The 23,393-nt window shown below is 48.8% G+C and overlaps 1 protein-coding gene across 4 annotated transcripts in view; it reads right to left on the bottom strand.

Moving 5' to 3' along the window:
- The window catches only part of Fat2 (FAT atypical cadherin 2), a 79,876-nt gene extending 56,852 nt beyond the window's left edge, over nt 1-23,024 (bottom strand). The window contains exons 1-3 of one of the 4 annotated variants that reach the window (XM_040748680.1): nt 22,810-23,024; nt 2,506-2,641; nt 1,667-1,871 (exon numbers count right to left, since the gene is read on the bottom strand). The gene's annotated coding sequence lies outside the window, so the exon portion shown is untranslated. Of the gene's footprint in view, nt 1-1,515; nt 1,872-2,505; nt 2,642-22,809 lie in introns of all 4 variants that reach the window. The other 3 variants (XM_040748679.1, XM_040748681.1, XM_005067749.4) reach the window with 3 other exon arrangements.
- Between the last annotated feature and the right edge of the window lie 369 nt (nt 23,025-23,393).

Below are 23,393 nucleotides of genomic sequence, written 5' to 3' on the forward strand. Positions count from 1 at the left end.
TGGGGCTAGAGAAGATGGGTCAGTGGCTAAGAGTTCATACTACTCTTGCAGAGGACCAGAGTTCGGCTCCCAGAACCCACATTAGGCGATTCACAATTCCATCTGTCTCCAGCTCCAGGGAATCTGACATCTTCTTCTGTCCTCTGCAAGTACCCATACTCACTTGCACAAACATACACATACATATGCATGTTGTTAGAAACAACACGTTTAATATATATGTTAGTGTATTATTTAGGGTTGAAGATATGGCTAAGTCAAGTAGAGTGCTTGTCTAACATGCATGAGACTCTGGAATTTTCACTAACACTCAGGTTGGGGTGGTGCATGCCTGTAATCCCAGCACTGAGGAGATACAAGAAGGAGGAATTCAAGGTCATCCTTCTTTACATGGCAAGTTTGAGGCCAGGCTGGGGAACATGAAACCCTATCTTTAAAAACAGTGTTTGGGTGGTTCTATCTCATAGCAATGTTGTGTAAATTAAAGGGGAGAATGAAGGTGAGTGATCTCTTGGGGAGCCAGTATGCAGTAAGCTTTAACAAGGTCAGCCATTATTAATGGGAAAGGTGAGTCCAAGGACGTTCATGGGTCAGGAAACAAAGTGGGAGCTAAAATAGAGCTTCTGTAGTCACAGGTTGGGCTGCTTCCCCTGTCCCCAGGCCTAGGGACATCTAGCCCACCCTTACTCACTATGGACAGAGCTTTACTGGAGATAGGCAACTAATTTCTAGACTCTGGAAATGTCATAGCACAAACGGACCTCAGAAGGGTTCTGTCTTAATGCCCAAATGGGCAAAGAGTTCCATTCTGGGGATGGGGCTTGCCCCAGCACACATGGTAAAAAAAATTCTATTCTGGGGGTGCGGCTTGCCCCAGCTCACATGGTGGGTGGCCAGGTCTGAACTAGTCCAAGAAACTGGTTCTCCTTGAACTAACCTCCTGGATCCTCTGTCCTCTCCACTGGCTTGCCGTGTCCCATAGACCTGAGCCTGCGCCAAAGAACGAGGGGTAGAAGCCGATTTGGGAGCCCAGTGAGAGGGCTGAAGTAGGGTCTGCCCCTGGGAACCCCATTCCCAGGAACACCCTGGCTGTGGGCCATGTGTGAAGCATTCCTGGGTAAGACGGGACAGACTCGTTTTTCTGGTTATCTCGCTCTTCAAAGGCACCGAATAGTTAAACTTCCAGGGCAAGGGGGAAAGGAGGAGGGCGCCAAGTCATCTCCGAGTCCCCAGTGAACAGGGCACAGGGTTCCCTGACAGCCTGCAGGAAATGTTTTGAGATGGGAGGAGGGATCGGAAAAGCCCACCTGACCCGGGTTCTGGAAGCCAGGGGCAGAAGAGGGACAGAATCTAGCCCCCCCCCTTCGAGCTTCACCACCTCAGTCTGTCACTTAAGACCTTGTTAGAGTGCCTAGAGCCCAAGCACCTCAGCAAAAGGATACAGGACAGAGGCAGACACCCACACTTGGGGGTCCCCAAACCAGTGTTCCTCACCCTCCTGGCCCCCATTCTTACCTTATCCTGTCCTGCAGCCTCAGGCAGAAGCCATACAGGACTACCGCCTCCAGCCCCGCAAGCAGAAGGAGAGCCCAAATCACTCAGGTCCCTGCTCTCACAGGATGGCGTGGTCTCCGAAGTTGAAATGCCAGAAGGAAGGAGCCCTTACCCCAGTATCGGATCCTCAGCTCAGACAGCCAGGTGCTTGCAGCCTGCCCTGGCTGCTCTTCTTGCCCCGCTGTGCAGGGCTCTTCCTGTTCCCCTGGGTCAGCACCAGCAATGGGCAGGTCCCAACAAGAGCAGGCTCAGCCGGCATAGGCGCCAAGCCGACCCGTTAAGATGCACTGTAGGGATGAGGTGGCCACGGGGTCTCCCTGGGGGATGACAGGCAGAGAGATGCACCTTGGGGTAGTAGCTTGATGCATGTGCCCACATGTAAAGTATAGGACCCACAGAGAGCCACGGCGGGCAGGCAGCCTGTGAAGGAAGGGCACTGTGCCTACAGGGCTGTTTCCTGGGACCTGATTCCAACAGATGAGCATGCTCGCAGGGTGTAGAGGCACCTAGGCTTCTCTGTCTCATCCTCTAAGCCTTCCATGCCCAGGAGCAATACATGAGACTTCTTGTTTAAAAAAAACACACCAATTCATATCTTTATATCATTTACCAGTTAAATTTTTTCTAAATTTCCCATAAGTTTTAGATTATGATCTAATCACCTTAGGATGGTGTATAATGTCTTGGAACCACCTGACAATGCTGTCACACCATTCCTGAGCAACTGCTGTCCTGGAACTGCCTTTTCCCTCTGCAAACACATTAAGTGGGGAGCTGCCCCAAGGCTTTTGACTTGGTGGCTTCTTAAGCCTCTTGCAAAGTCTATTCCTTCTTGACATCTGCTTTTCATCTCATGTTGCCTCCTAACCTCCGTTTGAAACAGCCACCCCAAACCACTGTGTCACTTCAGGATTTATATCTCCACCCTGTTTATCCAGTGACTGTGCTCACCCACTGGACAGTGGACTCCACAAAGGCCAGGGTTTTGTGCTCCTTGTTCGCGGTGGGATCCCCAGTGTGTGCAGAGATCAGTTCTGGGTGCACACCCAGTTCAATTGCTATCCGCTGAAAATGGAAGTTTCTGGACCTAAGAAAAGTCATGAGAGAAGAAAATGGAGATGGTCCCCTCCTTTCAGAAGCGGTAAAATATGGGGGCTTGCAAGATAGCCTGGAAGTTAAATGCACTTGCCAAAATTCCAGGAGTCCAGGATTTGGTTCCTAGCTCTCATAGCTGGTGGCTCACAAGCACTTGTAAGTCTGGCTATAGGTGACCCAGCACCCTTTTCTGGCCTCCATTGTCACCTGAACTCATGAGCACAGACACACAGACTTGCATACAGGCACACATGTATACACATAATGAAAAATAAGCTGTCAGTTTTTTTAAGGAGAGGGAGGAAAATAAAGTCCCAAAGGAAAAAAGGGATTTGCCCAAAGTCACAGAGTGAGGATGACAGCCAGGGACTTTCCTCCACCTGGGCCACCAGAAAGTGATGCTGTGTCTTCCGAGGGTCCCAGTCCCAGCACCAACTCTTGGCCAAAGGTATTGCTTTGAGTCTTCTACATGACCTCTGGGAAACTTGTTCTCCCTGTCTGGAAGATGGGTGCTAAGAGCTTCTTACCCACTGGGTTTTATGAAAAGGAAGGAAAAGTATGAACATGAACGCACTGACCACAGTGCCTGGTGCCTGCGTACAACATGGTGGGTGCCTCGTTCAGCCTGTGCCCCATTGGAACAAGGAGCAGGTCTACACTCGGCTCTCAGCTTGCTGGCCCCACTCCATGCTGTTCTGGAAGGCTGCTAGCAGGTACTTGTTTGGGGTGGGGCCTGACGCTCCCTAGCTGCCCAAGCCCAGACAGACAGGAAGGGAACACAGGCTGAGGGGCTCCCTTTGGACTATCACGTGGAGAAGTCAAGTCATACACATCTGTTCATGAATAAAACCCTGTGAGGATCTGTGTACGAATCTCAGCCCCACTTTGCAAAAGAGGGCCAGCTGTGTGGCCTCAGGTGACAGCTGTGTGGCCTCAGGTGATAGCTTGCCTTCCCTGATCCTCAGTTTCCCCAGTTTATGAGAATGAAGTCAGGGAGAACACAGCTGTGAGACCTGGTTTTCTGTGCCGGCATGTCTCAGTGACGGGCTCATCCTATTAACAGTGGGTCTGGGGATAAGGAAGACTTTCAGGTACTGTCCTGCCCTACCTGATTCGAATCTGCTCACCTGCAACATAATGCCACTGGGTTGCTGGTTTGCTTGCTGGGAAGGGATGGGAATAGAAGAGTCTGGCTATAGCACATATGCGGAGATTAGAAGCCAACTTTCAGGAGTGGGTTCTTTCCAGTCACGTGGGTTCTGGGGAACAAACTCAGGCTATCAGGCTTAGCAGCAAGTGTCTTTGCGTGCTGAGCCATCTCACCTTTCCTGGCTTGTTTTTATGAGGAAGGAGAATCTTCTGATGGTAGATTAGAAGACTACCCCCCTTCCCAGCTGCCTTCAAATTTACTCTGTAGCCAAGGGTGGCTTTGAACTTTCTATCCTCTTGCTTCTAGCTCCCAAATTCTGGCATCCTGGGAGTGCTCCATCACACCTGGTTTATGCAGTGTTGGGACTGGAACCAAGGGCTTTGTGCATGCTAGGCCAATACTTTTCCAACTAAGCCACATTCTCAGTCCTGCTGGTATAGAATTTTAAGAAGCCATGACTCTGGTCATCCTATGACTCAGCTCCCAGGTCTTCAGAACACTGCTTCTTGTGTTCAAGACCTTAGTGGCACTAAACTGGTCACCGCTGATCCAGAGTGTCCCAGAAAATGGAGTGATCCCTGTCCCTGGGGAAAGCAAGCAGTCTGAGCTGCACTTGTGGAGAGCTGCAAAATTGTAAAGTCCCTCTGGTTCATTCAGGCATGGCTCTTTGAACTATGCACACAGGGTGAGCTCCCCCTGAAGCTAAATGAGCCTCCCACAGTCTTGAGAGATGTGCCCAGCCATGGACCCATCTGTACACCCACCAATACTGCAAAATACTTAGGTCAGATCCCAGAGAAGGTCCCCAGAAGCCTGGAATCTGTCACCCAATCACTGTGTGGCCTCAGCCACACCCATCAGCACCATCCCACAGACCTTTATGTAAGTGGTGTGTATATTAGGGCAGTGGGTAGGTATGGCTCTATGGTTTCAGAGCTGTCACTTACTTTGAAGGCAGAACTTTCTTTTCCTAATAGAAAAGGGCTAGACACATGAATATAAACAGACTGAAGATGACGGCATTGTTAGAAACAAGGCTGGTGCCTGTGGCCTGCCTTCATCCTTGCCCCTCATCTGATAGGAGACCCGGTTTGAGCAACATTCTGGAGGATGCCTAAGAGTCCTTTCCACTCCAGCACACTGGCTCTGCTTGCCCAGCATCCTGGGTCCTGTCAAAAGAGGTCTGGGAGCATCTGGTCAGGTGTGCTGTGATCTTCACGCCTGTCGTGGCGTACACAGCGGTCCATGTGTGATGTGTCACTTTAAACTCCAGGAGTCTGTGGCTCTAACTAATGTCTTTTCTATGAAGCGATTGATGGATGAATCAAAGCCAGAGTGAGTCTCAACTGAAGGAGTGCCAGGAAATGGTCCTGTCATTCCGGAAACTCCCAGAATGGAGCAGAGGGACGTCTGCCCCGACCAACATCTCCATTTTACAAACCTTAATCTTTAAGTTTTCATACATTGCATGCATTCTATGTGGAGAATGTGGTCACCACCTCCTCACCTCCTAGCTCCCTTTCACCCCTCTCATTTGTCCCCTTTGAACTCTAGACAATTTCATTCCTACTTTTATGTTATATGAACATACATGGTTTTATGACTACATTAAAATCTAAGAACCACAAACGAGAGAAAAACCTAATTTTTAATATGATTATCTCCAGTTTCACCTATTTTCCTACAAATGCCTTTGTCCTTGTTTATGGCTGAAAAATCATCCCCTTGTGTGGACACATTTTCCTTGTCCATTCTCTGTTGATGGGCGCCTGGGTTGGCTCTCCATCTTAGCAATTGTGAATATTGCTGCAGTGAACGTAGAGTATTAGCGAGGGTCTGTGACATGCTGACTCAGTCCTCTGGGTAAATCCCATGAGTGGTAAAGAGCTGGGTCACGTGGAAAAGAAAACTGGACGTCCACGTGCAGAAGGATGACATCACATTCCCCACCGTCTCTCTGAGTGAAAATTGTTTCCAAATGGGTCTAAGACCTTAGCCTACGAACCAAAACTCTGAAACCATTAAGGGAGAGGAAGGAAGAAAAATGTGTTGTGATGTAGGCAACAGTAGAGAAGGAGAAAACTAACTCCCATAAGTTAGCCTCTGACTTCCACACGCCTCCTGTGGTATGCAGGTACGCACACACAAGCAAACACAAATATGAATAAATGCTATGATCTGAAGGAGCAAACTCAGTGTTGTCAGCATTCTCTTTTGCTCTGGGCATTCGGTGCTAGGGATGGTTCTAGTGACAATTCAAGAGGAAATCCTAAATGTATTGTTTGCTATAGTGGAGGCGGGGCTGATGAGCTGGGACTGTGCCTTCAAAACAAGCTGGAAACTCTAAGTTCTGCATAATTGTTATCCAGGAAGGCTAATTTTTTCATCCTTCCTTCCTTTCTGTTTTTCCTTGGTAGTAGAGGTCATTGAAGGTGTTTGGGAAGAAGCAGGACTACATTTTGGGAAAACTAATCTACCATCAGAAGACTCTCCTTCCTCCACATGCCGGGCAGGAGCTCCTGCTTTGTCACCTAAGCCAAAGGGAACTCTCATCCACAAAGCTCAGAGGATCACTGGATCCACCTGTCAGTTTGCAGGCAACCACTACTGAGTGTTCTTGTAAAACCCTTGCTGCCACTGTGTAGAAGACAGCCAGTGATTGGAAGCACACAGACAGGTCACATGACCTTGAGAAAGCCACCAGACCTGTGGTGGGCTTTAGTTTACGTGTAAGCTGGTGATGATAAGAGCTGTTCTGACCCACTTCCCAGGGCTTCAGGAGGACAGATGGAATGACAAGAGATACACAGATGGAAGGGGCAGGTGACACCCCTTAGGACCAGCAATGTATGGAGATTGCGGCATGCCCAGAGGCTGTCTCAGGATAAGACTCATAAGCATCGGGTCCACCCACCCCTGAGAATGGAAGAAAGAGCAAGCACCCAAAAGGAAGCTGGCAGAGTAGGCAGAGTGCTTGCCTAGCTTGTATGAAGCCCTAGCTTCCATCCCCAGAACCACAAATGAGCATCTTTATCATTTGAAGAAAAAAAATCAAGTTTTAGGTTGAAGACAACAGGGTTTTCTTTTGTTTGGGGGGGCTCTCTTTTATTTATTTATTTATTTATTTACTTACTTACTTATTTAATAAATTTATTTATTTATTTGTGAGACAGGGTCTCATGTGTTCCAGGCTGGTTTTAAATTTACTATATAGCTGAGCATAACCATCAACTTCTGATCCTCCTGCCTCCATCTCTTGAGTTTTGAGAGTATAGACACACACCCCCTAGTTATATGATGATAGGGATTGAATCCAGGGCTTCATAAATCCTAAGCAAGTACTCTGCTGTCTGAGCCACGTTTCCCAGCCTCGAAGATTGTGTATGTGTTCATAGACAATAAAATGCCCATTCTCGTACCAATGTCATGCTAAAGTATAACAGTTTTTTAAAATGTTTTTCATAGAAAAGGCCCCCAAAGGACTTATACCTAGGATCCCCAAGAGTTGGAATGCAATGGAAGGGCATATAAAGGCTGCTAAGTGCTCTCAGGCATGATAATTTGGGAGAAGAAAAAAAGATAAATGGGAGATGGCATGATTGTGGGTGTTTGTATGGGGGTTTCTGTTGCCAGATTCACTGACTGGTTCATTCAGTGCTCATGAAGTAGAACCTTCTACCTGGAGTTCTAGAACAAAGGATGAGAGGAGCTGAACGTCTGCCACGGGGGACTACACTCTTGTGGGGACAAATGCCTTCTTGTGGAAACAGGGTATAGGGAAATGATATTCATGTGTCATTCTGTGCAAGCGAGGTATAGAGAACCCATGCTGGGTGGGAGGAGAAGATTTATCTTGGTAAGGGAATTTGGAGGGACAAGTGACCTGGGTGCAGGATGCTGTCAGAGTGGGGAAGATAGCCATGCGGCTATCTTAAGGAAGAGTTCCTGGACAAAGACACAAGCTCTGAGGCATGCGGGCCACTGGAAGGAGCAAGGAATGAGGATATCTATGCAAGCAGAGAGGTGGCCGGAAGTCTTTGAATCCAAAGAGACTTTCAGAGAGGAGGATGCCACTGCGGGATCTGAGTGGCAGTTACACAGAGAAGAGAAAGCAGGGACAGGTGGTGGGCCAGTGCCTTGACACTGTGTGGGGACTGGGGAGATGGTTCAGACAGTACGGTGTTTGCTATACAACCACGAGGACTTGAGTTTAATCTTGAGAGCCTACATTTAAAAAGCTGGGCATGGTGGAGCACACCTGGAATTCAGCTCTGGGAGGCAGAGGCAGGGGGATGAAGCTCTGAGACTCAATGGCCAGCCGTGTCTAATCAGTGAGCTCCAGGTCAATGAGAAACCGTGCTCTGATGATGTAGATGGTGTCCTGAGGAATGACACCTGAATCAGCCTCTGGCTTCCATATGAACACGTGTGCAAACATACAGCATACACACACACACACACACCACACACACACACACACAGAGAGAGAGAGAGAGAGAGAGAGAGAGAGAGAGGGAGAGAGTAAAATAAACAACCTTCAAAGCTATCCCATGAAGCCAATTAGTCCCATTTTTGGCCTGTGATAGATCATCCTGTTTTTTGTGGTTTTTATAATCCAGCATTTTGTTGTTTTATGGTGAATTATTCACATAACAACTCTAGGAAACTTTCCCCCAAACCTGGACCCCAGCTGCTCTTTCCAAAACTGGAAGGCAGGCCTTGGGGTTTTGGGCGGCGCCAGTTGGCCGAAACTAAGTGGTGAAAGCTTCTGGTGGCATTTACAGTTGCCCCTCTTTAAAGCCAGTCTGCATGTGGAAGAGAAACGAATTTTGTTTCCATGTCTCTCTCCAACCTAAGAAGAGGGAAGAGCCCAGCTGCAGCCACACCACCTGAATATGCCCAGTCTCATCTAATAACGGAAGTTAAGCAGGGCCAGACCTGGTTGGACTTGAGTGGGAGAAAGCCAAGCCCAGAGGAGCCACCTGTTTTCCCTGCAGCAGCTAGACACCTTCTGGTCCAGAAGCCCAACTGAGATTATTGCCTCTTGGGGAAGAGCATCTGTGTGTGAGCTAAATCTCTGTGAGTTAGGGAGAAGCCTGGGCTAGCTGGTCTACAGAGAGGAGGAAGGACCCTGGAGAGCCACCCCTCCCACTAACTGGCCACCAACCGCCTTGCCCTTCCAGGTTCCTCTGGCCTTCCCTGTCCCTTCGGGTCTCTGTGGAACTCCACTGACAGTAATTTTTGAGGTCACACCTTTCAGAGCCCTGCCTGTGATATGCAAACCAAGGCTCTACAGACAAAGCCCCTCCCCATGAGGTCTGAGTTTGAACTCAAAGACATATCTACAACTTCAACTGTGCAGCATCTACAGAGCCCTGGATACCCCAAGGTCTGTCTTATAATTCCCCTGAAATTATGAGATATACCAGCTCTGTAGATTTTTTCAGGGGTGGGGCGTCTCATTATGGAACACAAACAACTGGCCTGGAACTTACTACAGAGACCAGGCTGGCCTTGAACTCCCAGAGATCTGCTTGCCTCTACCTCCCAGTGCTGGGATTAACAGCATTCACTGAGCACTTTGTTAGAAAGAGCACAGGGAGCAGGGGTGGTGGCGCACACCTTTAATTCAAGCACCCAGGAGGCAGTGGCAGGTGGATCTCTGTGAGTTTGAGACCAGACTGATCTACAGAGTGAATTCCAGGACAGCCTCTAAAGCCACAGAGAAACCCTGTCTTGAAAAACAAAAACAGAAAAAGAGCACGATGACCAGGTTTGATGACACACACAAAACATTCAGCTAGGAGGACTAAGTTCAGGGGATCCATTGCACAGCACAGTGACACCCCAGCACTTGGGAGGTAAAGGCAGGAGTATCAGGAATTTAAGGTCATCCTCAGCTACATGGTAGTAAACTCAAAGAAAACCTGACCTACATTAGACCCTGTCTCAAAACAAAAAAGAGAGAGGAGAGGAAGAAAAGAAGGAAGGAAAAAGGGGAGGAAGCAGAAAAGGAAGGGAGAAAGAAAAGGAGAGAGGGAGGGGAAATGGAGGAAAGGAGAGAGGGAAGAAGGGAGAGAAGGCAAAGGGAGGGGGAGGGAGGGAGGGAGGGAGAGAGGGAGGGAGGGAGACAGGAAAAAAGTGAGAGAACAGAATAAAGCACAGAGACCAGCCAGTCCTGCTGAGCAGGCCACCATGCATCCTCTGCTTCTCGCCTTTGATTCAGCAAAACCCTTGGCAAAAGTGTTGAGTCTCAGACACATAGACCTCAGCTTCCGACCTGGGTGGCCTTGTAGGCCTGTCTGTCTTCATCTCTTAGGATGGCTGTCATCAAAAAGACCAAAGACAACACGTGCTGGTGAGGGTGTGGAGGAAGAGAAGCCCGGTGCGCATTGCTGGTGATGTAAGCAGCAGTGATGGAAAACAGCAAGGAGGTTCCTCAAAACACTGCAAATAGAACCACCATATGGCCCAGCAATCCCACCCCTGGGCGAGTATCCAAGGAAAACGAAATCAGTCCGCCCACCCACGTTCACTGCAGCACGTTAGCGCTGCCCAATGGAAACAACGCACACGCCCATCATCTGATGAGTGGATAAAGACAAGGTAGTCTGTATACATGGTGGAATGCTACTCAGACTTGAAAAAAATAAAAGGATGGTGGGCGGGCAAGCTGGTTCACCAGGTAAAGGTGTTTGCCACCAAGCCTGAAGATTTGTGCCCACGAGATGGAAGGAGAGAACCAACCCTACGAAATTGTCATCTGACTGCCACGTACTTCCTGTGACATGCATGATGCACAAAAATAAATAAATAAAAATGCAATTAACATTAAAAATAAATAGATAAGATAAAACAAAATTTTATGCAGCTTTATTGTTGAGATTTCATGGGCGCAGCCTCCCTGTAATATATAAAAAACTCTGTCTCACAGCAAGTGTGACCTATATAATGACAACATGATATACCAACATGGATACAGGAGATTTCACAAGGCCCTAACCCCTATATGAGGAGTTACAGGCAACCAATGGCTGATGAAAGGAAGAATTTAGTTTTCTCCAGGTTAACTTTTCTGACAGGCTATCCAATCCCAGTGGACAGCCTTACATGTGTGTACATACAGGCAACACTAGATGGACTCAGTAGGGTGTGTGTGTATGAGTGTGTGTGCATGGTGTGTGTGTGTGTGTGTGTGTGTAATTAAAGAAGAGGTCATGAATCTGAGAGGTAGTGGGGGACACAGAAGCAGTCAGAGAAGGAGGATGGAAATGATGTAAAGTACTCATATGGAATTCTCAAAAACAATCAAATTTTAAAAATAAGATTTTTGCCTGGTGGTGGTGCATGTCTTTAATCCCAGCACTAGGGAGGCAGAGGCAAGCAGATCTCTGTGAGTTCGAAGCCAGCCTATTCTACAGAATGAGTTCCAGGACAGCCAAGGGAATACAGAGAAATGCTGTCTTGAAAAAACAAACAAACATTTTTAAAAAAGGAAGGCCCATCATTTCTAACGAGACAGGAGAAGCTGAAAGGCATCATGCTAGGTGAAACAAAGCAGACATGGAAGGCCAGTGTTGCATGTCTCACTCACAGGGAAGCTCTGAAAAGGTTGAACTAACAAACTCCCAGAGTGGAATGGCTGTTACTGGAAGCTCTCTGAGCGTGGGAGGCAAGAAATGTTGGTCAAAAGACACCAGTTAGGAGTGAAACAGGAGACCCATTGTACATTCGTAATGAACTATAGCCGGTCCCGGCAATGCACACCTACAGTCCCAGTTTTTAAGGAGATTGAGGCAGGAGGATCACAAGTTCCAGGCCTGCCTGGAGTAAGTAGTTCAAGGCCAGATGGGGAACTTAGTGAGACTGTCTCAAAATAAAAGTAAAAAGTGACCTGAAGTGTAGCTCAATGGAGAGTGCCTACACACACACACACACACACACACTATCCTTGAAAATTATTAGTAAAAGATTTTACATGTTCTCACTACAAAAACATGTCATGTGTTAAATAGCTTCATTTAGTTTTATTGATTTTTTAAAAATAGGACTAAGAAGTTTTTTGGTGCCAGATGCATGCACAAAGCCACAGAATTATTTCTTAAAGTAGAAAACAGTGTGTGTGTGTGTGTGTGTGAGTGTGTGTGTGAGTGTGTGTGTGTGAGTGTGTGTGTGTGTGAGTGTGTGTGTGTGTGAGTGTGTGTGTGTGTGTGTGTGTGTTAGAAAAAAGATACAAGCTGTCTCTAGATGGTTCCGCAGGTAAAATGCTTGCCTTGCAAATGTGAGGACCTGAGTTTAGATCCCCAACACCCACCTAAATGTCAGGCGGATGTGGCAGCCCTCCTGTAATCCAGTGCTTGGACGGTTGATAAGGGATCCTTGGAGCAAGGTGGCTAGTTAACCTCCCTGGATTAGCAAACTCAAGGTTCAATGGCTACTTCTGGCCTCCATGTGCACACGCACACACACAGATGTGCATGTGTATTCACACGCATGTGAGCACTCAGTACACACTCACAAAGATGCCAGCTGACCTTTCCTCGGGTGACTGTTCTGCAGCTTGGGGTCAATGGCTCACATTGAACATGGGGCAGATGAGTGACACTTAAATCGCTGTCTGAATGCTATCTTTTGCTGTTATAAACTGCTGGGAAGACTATGCTAAAGAGTGTGGCCCTCTTTGACTTCTTCAGCGTCTCTGATTCCCAGGCTCTGCTACCCCAAGCCTCAGTTTTCTTACTTACTTCCTTGGGGTTTGGGAACCTGAGGGATTTAACGTGAAAAGCATTTGGCAAGATGCCAGGCTGCTGAAGTAGCTGACAGGTTGAAGTCAGTACCATCACAGTACAAGTTCAAAAATGTGTGGAATTCAGAATTCTCTGCACATCACTGGCCATCAATGTGCCCAGGAGCCCTTTGTGGGAGCAGTCCCAGACGCATGCACGCACACACATGCAAGCGTGCACACATGCACATGCACACACACCTGCAGGCCTGTGACACTCCCCTTTTTGCAGTGATTTGTTTCAAAGGTGAAGAAGCAGCCTGAGAGATAGGAACTCTTCCAGGGTCTCAGAGGGGACAGAAAATAAAAGGCATGAAAAGAGGAGGTGCCAGACATGGACTGGGGTCTCATCTCCTTGCCAAGCCTGTGCACAGTGCTGAATTCCACCCTCAGCATGAAAAAATGAAAGAGAGGGAGGGAAGAAGACAGGAAAGGGAAGGGGAGAGAGGGAGGGAGAGAGGGAGAGGAGGGGAGAGGAAGGAGAAGAGAAGGGAAGGGAAGGAGGAGGGAGGGGAAGAAGATGGGAAGAGCGATGAGAGGAGGATGGAGCAAGGGAGGGAAGGAGTGGCGAGATACTATTCTGGTGCTGGCCCTCCTGACCCTGCGTGTTCTCTGTGGATGTGCAGAGTGCCCTCTCTGAGCTATTTCCATCATCTATAAATGATCTAAGACAGTGCAATCCCCCTCTGCATCCAGAACTGGATAGGTTTCCTGCTGCTCTGGGGCCACCTACTCCCCCACCCCCACCTAGTTACAGGGAGTGGATGCTGTGCCTTGTCCTTGCTCCTTGCCACAAGCCCCTTGGTGATGTGGCCACTCCTTGCCAGGTTCTACTTCCAATTCTGGCACAGGAAGATGCTCCAGGTAGGACCAGGGAGGTATGCTGTGGTGGCCACATACAGACTTGAGTCCTGCCTCGGCCCACAGATGGTTGGTGACTTTCAGCCAATGAGGGGGACCTGACTGAGCCTCAGTCTTTTTATACATCAATCAGGAAGTAGGCATCAGGCTGTCAGGAGAGCAAAGCAGGATGGAATGTGGACATCACAATGCCATGCCCGGGACATTCATGAGGTCATTGTGACCCCAATGATATGATTGTCATCAGAGGGACTGAGTAATCCTTAGCAGAGCCCCCCAATCTGTATAACCTGACATCTGCAGATGAGTCCCTATTCTCCTACCTCTCTGAGCCAACTGTCCCCTGAGCCACTGTTAGGGATGCACTGGGACCAGTGAGGGGTGGAGATATGCAGTTCTCAGAGGAAGATGGCACTGACTGAACATTTACTGTGGTGAGCAAGTGACACACCTCATCTCCAGCAACCCTGAGCTTGGCTTTGTTTTGGAACAGACATTGATGAGGGCCAGAAAGATGACCCAGCAGGCAAAGGTGCTTGCTGCCAAGCCTGACAACCTGAGTTTGATCTCAAGAATCCACACACTGGAAGGAGAGAACCTACTTCTGCAAGTTGTCCTCTGACACCCACATCCACTCAGTGGGACACGTGCACAGACACAGACATACAAAAGACACTAATGGGACTCACACAGGTGACCCACCCTTCCAATCCCACAGCCAAGCTACGAGTAAAACTCATCACCTATGTGTCTAACAGTTGCCCGACCTGTCTGTTCATGCCCATGGGTTGGAAAGAGCCACCAGGAAGGGAGAGGCTCTGTGGTCCCTCCCCCACACTAGGGATCCTAAAACCATGGGACTGCTCATACCAGCAGATTCTCAGCCAAGCCTCTATGTCCAATCCTCCCTTGAGCTGCTTTCTCTCCAGCTTGGCCCTACCCAGCCTTCGGTCCATCTGTCCTGTCCCTCCCCTGAGCAGGGCAGCTTAGGACAGAGCCAGGCAGGCAGGCAGGTCACAGCAGGTAAAGAGCGGTCTTTTAGCAAAGAGGAAAGACTGCAGGGCCAGAGGCTCCGGTGAGTGAGGAGTGACTTCAGAGCATCTTCCGCTGACCCAAAGGTGCTGGACCCCTGATGACACCCCTTCACTCCAAGACTCTGTACACCCCAATTTCCCTTCTGCACCCTAAGTGTGTGTTCTTCCTGACCATCTACAGACACAAGACTCAACAGATCTGCTGGGCAAGCCTGTGTTTTGTGAAGCAGGCTGCTGTACTAACCAGGGGTTAAAACATAAATATTCCAGCCGCACCCCAGATCTATTGACTCAAGATCCTTAGGGGTGGGGCCCAGGAATAGCAGTCTAACAAGTTTCCTGGATGATTTTGGTGGGACTGGTGTTGAGGATCCACTGAACAAGACACATGGCTCTTTCTTTAGGGTCTTCTATTGTGCCATGCCTCATTTGAGAGTCCAGATCCCCCTTGGTGAACTGGGGCTATGTGAGGAGGGGAAAGACATTGATCTTCAAGGTTAAACAAGAGATTTGAGTATTGTTGTATTGGATACCTTTGGTCTTGGATTTGAGAAGCATGATTGACTAGGGGCGTGGGCTAGGGTTTCTCAAGTGGGGGTCACATCTTCCCCATGGTGATCTTCTGGATGCTCTTGGTGGATATAGGACCTTGGTGGAGTAGACACGGTGAATCACTCAGAAGAGTGGCCAAGTGAGGGAAAGTAGCTCCCCTCATGCGCTGAAGTTCACCTGTGTTCTAAGCCTGTACCTGTTGCATCTGTGTTCAGGCCCCAGGGGCAGTTGTTTACCTTCCTGAGGCATAGCCTATCCACCTTCAGACAGTCCCAGTCCATGAGCCATGCATGCTCTGCTTGCAATAAATAGAACTGGACCTGAAACAGAAGCCCTCTAAGAATGACTGAACAGCTCATAGACCACCTGGGATTCCTCACAGGACCAGCACAACTCATCATCATTACCTCCATCCAACAGCCCAAAGAGCCAGAACCAGATGCTTAAGTCAATTGGGGTGTGGTTGTTTAATGGAGTACTATGCAGCCAAGAAGGGGAACTGCTGTTGTTCTAGGCAACAGTACAGTGGACCTTGTTCATGATGAGGCTCTGTGTGTGTGTGTGTGTGTGTGTGTGTGTGTGTGTGTGTGTGTGTGTGTGCCCTGTGCTACAACTAGTATAGAAAGTTCAAAACAGGCAAGTTGAAGGTGTGCGTTAGATTAGGATAAAGTTACCCTCAGAAGTGTGGGGGCAGTTGGTGATTGAAAGGTGCACGAAGGGGGGTTTCTGGATGGAAGTTATGCTCTGTTTATCTTGGAGTTGGTTAGTTTTCACTGAACTGGATGCTTGTGATGTATGCTCTTTTCTGTGTGAGTATCGTATTTCATTAGAAAGGTTTTTAAAGCCTAGTAAGGACTTTAGAAGTGACTTTGATAGGGAAGAAGCCATGTAAACGATGACAACAGTCTAACTGGCTGTGGATCAAGTGGGCTTTTCTAACTTGGGGATCTTGGGCTCTTCCTACCCCCAGGAACCAGGAAGGAGGTAGTTCTCAAAGTCAAGCTATATGGGAACAGTACCAGGTAAGGCAGGGCTGTGGAAACCAACACTCCACCATGCCATGCCCAGAGCCTTGCAGCTCACAAAAACCCACTTCCTTAACCCCAGCCACATTTTACTCCTATACCCTTAGAACTGACAGCCTTTCTAAATATCTGGAGAGCTTAACTCTAACCTAGGGAGCCACAGAACAGGTGGTCACAGCAAAGCAAAATCCCCAAGATCAAGTTAGTTCAGCAACTTCCAATAAACTCACTGGGCCTCTGCCATCATCAGCACTGTGACAGAGTGAATACCCTGAAAGGGGATAGGGGATGGCAGGGTGTTGTCATCCTGAGGTGGTGACCTGGATATGGGTCATGCGATACAAAGAGGTGACTAGCATGGCAAGAAACCTCAGGAGGGCTCCTGGGGGCTGTGACATCTGCTTTTGGCTCTGGTTGGCCTTCTGATTGCTTTCATTTTATGAAAACTTAGCAGCTACAGCATGGGCTTTGTGTGCCCCTTTTTGAAAATTTACACAGAGAACTTACAAAGTTATAATAGACACTGGCTAGGCCCTGTGCCAGGACTCCATACAGGGTCCAGTGGGGCTGGGCTACTGGTCTGAATCCAAGAATTTAAGATGCTGGGAGTTGACTCAATTCCCAAGACTTTGGGATCTCCTTCTGGCCTATAGCTGCTGACATGTGGTGTTCAATTAGCATGAGCTGGTGACTCTGTTACCTGCAACATGTGAGTGTAATGGCAGTGTGTGCCCCACCATCAGGGTGTCCTGGACTACAGGTGGACAGTGATGATCAGGCCAGGAGTAGCTGCAGAGCTCACACACATGAAGACAGTTCCTATACCACTCTGCTTCCCCAGCCGACCTTCCAGGGTTCCAGAGCAACACTGTTTAGGACCCTTGGGTCCCAGATGTGTTGAGAGAACCCAGGGCAGGGGACAAACAGCAGCTCTTATTCCAGGCACGTGAATACACGCAAGCCAGCACACTCTCGCAGGCTGACGTTATCCTACACTGGCGTGTACCATCCTGCTCAGCCTGGCCTTGGGCACAGGAGCCTGGGGAGTTGGTGGAGCCGCTACTGCAGCAGCTCCTGCGCAGCCTGCCTGGGAAGAGCACTACTGTGCTCTGGCCACACTGGTGGCCTTGCTTTGGTCACTGTGGTCTCAGCAGGAAGAAAATTGGGAGTTGGGAAGGAAGAAGCTGCTATCTCCTGGAAGGTCAAAGCTACTAAATGCTCAGACTGAATTTTTCTGGACTGTGGAAGGAAGTGGATTTAGAGACAAGTTTTGAGTTAATCCATGAGTAACAACGGCATGTCAGGCCCTGGACTAGCCAAAGGGGAGACAAGACACCTTACCCTTTGAATCTGATCACTGCCTTGAGCAAATTTTCCATTCTTAGAGAGGTGGGCCTAGCAAGACACCAAAACCTGAGCTCCTTCAGTGTCTCTCAGTGCTTATAGAGGGCAAGTCCTGTGCTATAACATCCTTCTGTGTTTAGACCGTGGGGGTGGGACCCAGAGAAATGACTCAGTGGGTAAAGGCTCTTACCATCAAGCCTGATAACCCAAGGTCAATCTTTAGAGCTCATAACTAACCCCCGAAAGTTGATAACCCAAGGTCAATCTTTAGAGCTCATAACTAACCCCCAAAAGTTGCCCTTTTAACTACCATGTGTGCCATGGCACTCCCTTGACCACACACACAATAAATAAATACATAAACAAATATGTAATGCAAGGATCTTTTGGGAGATCCAGATGGGCTCTGCCAAATGGATATGCTTCAAAATAACCTGGGCCAGAAGCTTGGCAAAGCATGGAGGAGGCATGTTAAAGGCTGAGGATGAGGGGCCTTAACACTGCTTACCTTTGTATATATGAACAATTTCTCACTATCTAAATTTAAAATGGCCATGCTCCAGGCGTGGCGGCCCATACCTGTCATGCCAGCACTTAAGAGGCTGAAGCAGTAGGATCAGGAGTTCAAAGCCTGCCTGGGTTACATAGTGAGACTCTGTCTCAAAAACAATAATGATGGCACATGCTTATAATCTCAGCACTTGGAAGACTGAGGGGAATTGCTGCAAGTTTGAGGCCAGTCTGGGCTACATAGTGAGTTCCAGGGCAGCCTGAGCTATAAAGTGAGAGTTGCTGTCTGAACATATAATAGCAAGCAAGCAAAACAAGCTGCACTCTGTCTGTGGTCCAGCCCACTCTACTTCCCAAGACAGCTGCTCAGTGCTCCCCACTACCATGAAGGGTCTTGCACTTGAAACCTTCCTGCTGTGTCTCTGCATATGCTGCTGCTTTCTCTCCATGAGATGTGTTCTCCTCTGCCTTTCCTTGTCAACTGTGAAGCCGCCATCAAATCTGTAGCTAAATTAGACAGTGAAGATACAATGGTCCCTCTGGTCTCCATGCCAGTCTGAGTCTGCCTGTGTTTTACAGCCTACCTTGAGATGGTAAGCCATCTGTGAGTGGCCTGTCTCCACCAGCTGTTGTTATTTTGGCTTTTTTGAGACAAGGTCTCCTGTGGCCTAGGCCGGCCTCCTTGGCCTATGAAATGATACTTAGACAACAGAAATTGTGTGGTGTGCAGGAAGGAGTTGACCTTTCTGAGTCTGTCCCCATAGTGAAAAAGAAGGTGACAGAAAGAGGCAGGAGAAGATGATAGTGACTGTTCTGAGGACTGGGTATGATGGTCTAACCTGAAGACATGCACCAAGGGTTTAGTGAGCCAGCATCCTCTCCTCATTCACACCCCATGCTGCAATTGGCTTGCTGTTGGGTGAAAACTGACAGAGGACTTCACTCCAAACTGGCTATGTGAGTTTAGATAAATGCTGAAATTCTATGGTGTTATGTATAAAGCAGAACCAGTAATTCTTCAACAGGTAATTCTCAGAACCCTTGAGGGCCCTTCCAATTGGACAGTTACAGATAATCTGCTGGTTGAGTAGCAAGAACTGTGGAAAAGGAGAGGAATGTGTGTGTGTGTGTGGTTTTCTCTGTCTATGTTGTGGTTTTGTTTTTCTGTGCGTGTATGTGTGTGTGTGTGAGAGAGAGAGAGAATGTGTACGCGTGTTTGTGTGTGTGTGTGTGTGTGTGTGAGAGAGAGAGAGAGAAAGAGAATGTGTCCGTGTGTGTATATGTGTGTGTGTGTGTGTGTGTTAGTGATGTGGGAAAGGGTCCAATTTATGAGTTAGTATCCCCTGGAAAGCAGCTTATAATCTGGTGATCGACATCATTGCCCATCTAGCACTCCTTAGGGGACTTGGGCCCAATCCACCATTCTCTAAGAATAGCCTGACTGGGAATACCCCCAGACTGACTGAGACAGAGCAAGAGAGGATAAAGCAAAGATGTGGGTCCATCTTAGGCCTTCCCCCCTTTGCTGGGTGACCCTGGTGTAGCCATCAGCCTCCCATGTTCTGTGTGTCTCCCTCGTGGTCTCTGAGAATCCTTAAGCTGTCTGTGACGGTGTTAGCTCACAGCCCCTCTCATCTGCAAGCAGCATGGAGGCCACAGTCTCTGCTCTCCTGAGATAATTGTTCACATATCACACACAATGCCTCATGAAACACAACCCCATTACTCTCATTCTAGCAAGAGAGATAACCTCCAACAATGCAACCCTAACTGTAATTAGTTGTAGGATGGATTCGAGGTGCCCTGAGAAGACATGACCCAGGTGGAGGAGAGGAGAGCCATCAGAGAGCACCATGCTGTGATGACTTCATTGAATCCTCACACCACTTCTCTGAGGAAAAAAAATATATATATTGGACTAGATGGATGGCTCAGCCAGTGAAATGCTTGTCTTGCAAATATGAGGACCTGAGTTCGATCCTCAGAACCCATATTAAAAAAAACTGGGCTTGGCGCATGCTTGTAATCCCAGCAGTGAGTGGGTGGAGAGCAGCAGATCACTAGGGCTCACCCGCCAGGCAGCCTAGCTTAATTGAAAAGTGTCATATTAGTGGGAGACCCTGACTCGGAAAACAAGATGGACAACATCCAAGGATGCTCTTCGGCCTGCTCATACATGTGCACCCCTGTGTGTACACACTCCATAAACATAAGGTGCAGGCAGAAAAGAACAATGACTGTCCCTACGTTTCAAATAAAGACACTGAGGTTTTTAGAGAAGTTGGAGCTCAATCACATAACTAATAACACTCAGGATTTAGATGCGCACCTTTTTCTCTGAAGCTACCTGTGACCTGCCACTGTAAATGGAATTATTAGACTACAAATAATTCTGTGGTCTGCCCTAGCTTGGTTGGCATTGGTAATCCAAGAACCATGAAACTTGCAGAGGGTATGTCCACCCAAGGGGTTCCAGAAGGTCCTCATAACCCACACCCTGAATACACAATGATTTTTCTCTGAGCCTAGGCACCTGCTGCTGGACTTTTCCATGGAGCCCTGCCTGGCCAGTGGTAGCTGCTATGTCTCAGTCTACCATGAAAGCCCTCTCTCCCCCACCAGGCTGAGAGGAGTTAAATTACCAGGGCAGAAGATGCTGGGAATGGAACACAGCAGCCCCACTCCTAAGGACAGGTGTGGAGGAGCCAGGAGGTCCAGTCCACAGACATCAGGCATGACTGCTGGGTAATGGCTGGAGACTACAGGTGTCTTACATATGGCTCCCCAGGTCCCTAAGGACTAGATGCTGAGAAGCACGGAATCACAGGGATCCTAGACAACAAACCAGATTTATTCTGGTTCTTCATTCTTCCTCATATCACAGCTGAGAAACTGAGGCACAGGGAGAGGAGGCTCATTGCTTTATTCCACCTATTAGACTAGCCAGCACTGGGACTGTATCTTCCCTTGAGAACTCTGGCAGGGGCTCCAAGTAGAGCCTTCTGGGAAGCCTCACACGTGCCTCTTACAGGAACATGGGACACTTAGCCAGCAGGCTCCACTTCCTGTTCAGTCTGTCCAATGGGGTCTTGGAGCTAATTTGATCCCCTCAAAAATCTTTATTTTTATAAAAGATCTCAGGTAGCTCAATCTGACCTTGAGCCCACTGTGTCACCATAGATGACCTTGAACTTCTGATCTTCCTGTCTCTACCTCCCTAGTGCTGGGGTGACAAGCCTGTGCAGCCATGGCCAGTTTACACAGTGCTATGGATAGGACCTAAGAACTTGTTCATGCTGGGTAAACACCCTATCCACTGACCTACATTTCTAGCACCAATAGAGAATGAAATCAACAGGATGGGCAAGATCGATTAGTAGATAAAGTTGCCTGCTGCTAAGCCTGATGACCTGAGTTCTATCCCTGGGATCCACATGGTTGAAAGAGAGAATCAGCTCCTGAATGCTGCTGTCCTCTGGCCTCCACAGGCATGCTGTGATATGCAAATCCCACATATTTCACACACACACACACACACACACACACACACACACACACACACACACCACCTAATGTAAAACAATTTTTAAGTAAATGAATGAATCTTAACTGCCCTTCAATACCTTGACAGCAGTTGTGGAGATACAGGCCCAGAGAGGCACAAGCCTGTCCCAGGCCACACAGTATGAGAATCACAGGAGCATGACAAACGAATTCTCTTTTCACACCACCACACTGTCTGCTAGGAAAACTAAGAAGACCACGCAAACCAAACATGCTCAGCACAGACTCCAGCACACAGGACCAGCTGGATGTGATGACCACTCTTGTTATCACAGGCAGAGGGCAAGTAAATCAGCTCTACTTCAACTCCCCTGCCCTCCCCCACCCCACTCCACCCCTGACTAATGAGGCTGAAGGCTAGAACACTAGTGGCCCTGAGTCTCTCTCTCTACCTTCTTTCTCCCTGAGCCCAGACATGGGCTCTGGATCCCAACTGGGGCAGAGGTGGCCTTGGGAGCTCCTGGCAAGCCTCAGCACAGCCTTGCTGCTCCCTACGCCAGGGTGAACACACCACCTTTCCCCCACGGAAGGCTGAAATGAGACCCCATGACTTTTTCAGCATTTCATTTAGCCTCTCTGGCCTCAGGTCCTGCTCCCCCAAGCCATGAGAGCAGAGTTGATGTCTGCAGTCTTCTGAGTCTGTTCTACCTTCAGAGCCTCTCAGACCACTACCTTCCCCAGTGTTTAGTCACAACATGTGCCCCTATGACGACGCAGCCAGCAAAGCCAAGATCTGGGAAGGCACCCCTAAAGGACTACAGAGTGAGACATGGGTGGCCCTGTTGCCTGACCCCTTCCCAAGCCTCCCTTCCACCTTACCAGGTAGCTTTATCTGCCATGGAATCTCTGAACCCCTCAGACACATAAGAAGCTAGTTCTGGGCTGGAGGGATAACAGTCGTTAAGGGCTAGGCTCACAACCAAAAACTTAAGAAGCTAGCTCCTTGCAGCTGTTCACTTTCCAAAACTATGTGGAAAATGTCCATATACCGTAAAGCCTCTTCCTTAAAGCCCAGGCCAGGGACAGGAGTCCATCCATCCCCACATGCAAACAGGACCCTCCTCTTCTTCCTCAAGTTCAGAGTCTTTTGAGGATCCTGTTGAGGGTCCTGTTGACCAATGCTGGGCACAAGCCTGCCAAATCACTGTCACCAGTATACCCAGGGAGACAGAGACTGGGGTGCCTGTCCATCCCTCTATGTATGCCTGTCTTGTCAGCTCCTGGTTCCTTCACCACCTCCAAGGAGCTTGCGCCAGCCTGCTCTGAGACCAGACATAAAAACAAACTCACTTTATAATCCCAGCCCCGACCACCCAGTCCCTTCCTAGTTCTTACCTGTGCCCCTCAGGTAGAGAGAGTGCCTGAAAGGAAGGGCTGCTGGGCTGGGGTCCCTGGAGCTGAAGGCTCCAGAGGGAGGTACAGAGGAGCCGAGCAGGAAGGCTCTCGGCACAGCCCCAGCCTTAAGGCTGCAGAGAGAAAGTTGGAGTAGGTGTGTCCAGGCCCAGGGAGGAGGAGAGAGAGGAGGTGGGAGAAGTGAGGCGGATCATCCCCCTCCTGCCAGCTCTGGCTCACTGCAGGGAGAGCAAGCTGGGAAGCCAACTGGTTTGCTGCCCAGAACTCACAATGGGGTGGGGATGGAGTCAGGGAAAATGACAGCCCCTTGCCACCTCTTTTCTAGGTTTCACAGCTCAAGACACGGAGTCCCTCCCTGGGCAGGTAGTGTTACCACAAATCACTAGGGTGGGAAAGGTAGTTTGAATGCAGGTCAGTATTCTGTCTATCCCTTCCCCCCAAATTCAGAACACACACACACACACACACACACACACACACACGCACGCACGCACGCACGCACGCCAACTGCTATGTGGCCTTGGACAGTTATATAGAACTGGAGCCTCAGTTTCCTCTTTTTTTTC

Source organism: Mesocricetus auratus, unplaced genomic scaffold, assembly GCF_017639785.1.
Source record: "Mesocricetus auratus isolate SY011 unplaced genomic scaffold, BCM_Maur_2.0 Super-Scaffold_100007, whole genome shotgun sequence".
Taxonomy (NCBI): Eukaryota; Metazoa; Chordata; class Mammalia; order Rodentia; family Cricetidae; genus Mesocricetus; species Mesocricetus auratus.